Here is a 1453-nt window from a genome sequence, read left to right as displayed (position 1 = left end):
CGAGATGCGGACTTCGCTTTATGCTGATGATGCGGCCGTCTTTGTGGCTCCTTTCAAGCAGGACATTGACAACCTTGCAGGGATCTTGAGAGGCTTTGGCGAGGTTACGGGCCTCTATTGCAACTTTCGGAAGAGCTCGGTCATGCCAATTAGATGTGCCCACATTCATCTTGAGCCCATCCTTGGGAGCTTGCCGGCCACCCGTGCGTCATTCCCGGTCAAATACTTAGGCCTCCCGCTCTCGGTCTGGCAGCTCAAGCGGGTGGATTTTTAGTATCTCGAAGACAAGGTGGCCGGCAAATTGGTTACTTGGGAAGGCCAAAATATCACAGTTATGGGCCGCACGGCCCTTGTCAAATCAGTCCTTTGCTCCCAAGCGGTGATCTCAGTCACACCGCTCATTGTGCCTCAAAGCACTCTTCATAGTCTGACCAAGGTTGAACGGGCTTTCCTCTGGTCAGGTGCTGACAAGACTATGGGAGCCAAGTGCAAAGTGAAGTGGGACACAGTTTGTAGGCCCAAGGAGTATGGTGGCTTGGGGGTGCTTAACTCTGAAAAAATTGCGCGTGCCCTTCGCCTTAGGTGGCCTTGGTTCGAATGGAAGGAGCCCCACAGATTGTGGGTTGGTTTTGGCAACCCTTGTTCGGAGGATGATCTCAGCTTCTTTTATGCCTCCACCACCATTACTCTGGGAAATGGAGCCAAAACGCCTTTCTGGGATTCTCCTTGGCTCCTTGGCCGTAAGCCCAAAGAGATCGCCCCACACATCTATGAGGCCTCCAGGAGAAAGAACTGGAAGGTTAGGGAGGCTATTAGAGGGAATGCTTGGATCTTCAAAATCAGCTACAACACCGTCGTCACCGGAGATCACATTCGAGAGTTTTTCACTCTTTGGATGATTTTGGATGACGTCCATCTTGATGAGCATCGGAGGATGACATCACCTGGAAGCATTCCAATGATGGGATGTACTCGGCAGCCAGTGCTTATAAAGCTCAATTTCTTGGGTTAACCTTGTCACCAATGGATCGCATGGTCTGGAAAGTTTGGGCTCCTCCGAAGATCAAATTCTTTGCTTGGTTGGCTATTCAAGATAGGATCTGGACTGCGGACCGCCTGGAGATGCGCGGGTGGGCAACTGCGGTCTGTGTCCTCTTTGATCTAGGGAGCAGGAAACAGGTGCTCATCTTCTCTTGAAGTGCCGCTTCACTATTCGGCTTTGGAGGTCTCTCGTGGCCAAGCTTGGTCTTCATCACATTGACACCTCCAGGTGGCATCTTCATGGCTCCGTCCTGGATTGGTGGGAGGATGGTACTAGGAGCCACGTCCCCAACAGGAGTGCCTTGGCCTCCCTAACCCTCCTCGTCTCCTGGACCATCTGGAATGAACGTAATGCTAGGGTGTTCCGACACAAAAGTGCTCCGCTGCCTATTCTTCTTAACACAATCCTGGA

The sequence above is a fragment of the Triticum dicoccoides genome, chromosome 2B (assembly GCF_002162155.2).
Source record: "Triticum dicoccoides isolate Atlit2015 ecotype Zavitan chromosome 2B, WEW_v2.0, whole genome shotgun sequence".
In the NCBI taxonomy this organism is placed as follows: domain Eukaryota; kingdom Viridiplantae; phylum Streptophyta; class Magnoliopsida; order Poales; family Poaceae; genus Triticum; species Triticum dicoccoides.
Note: the sequence above shows the minus strand (reverse complement) of the source record.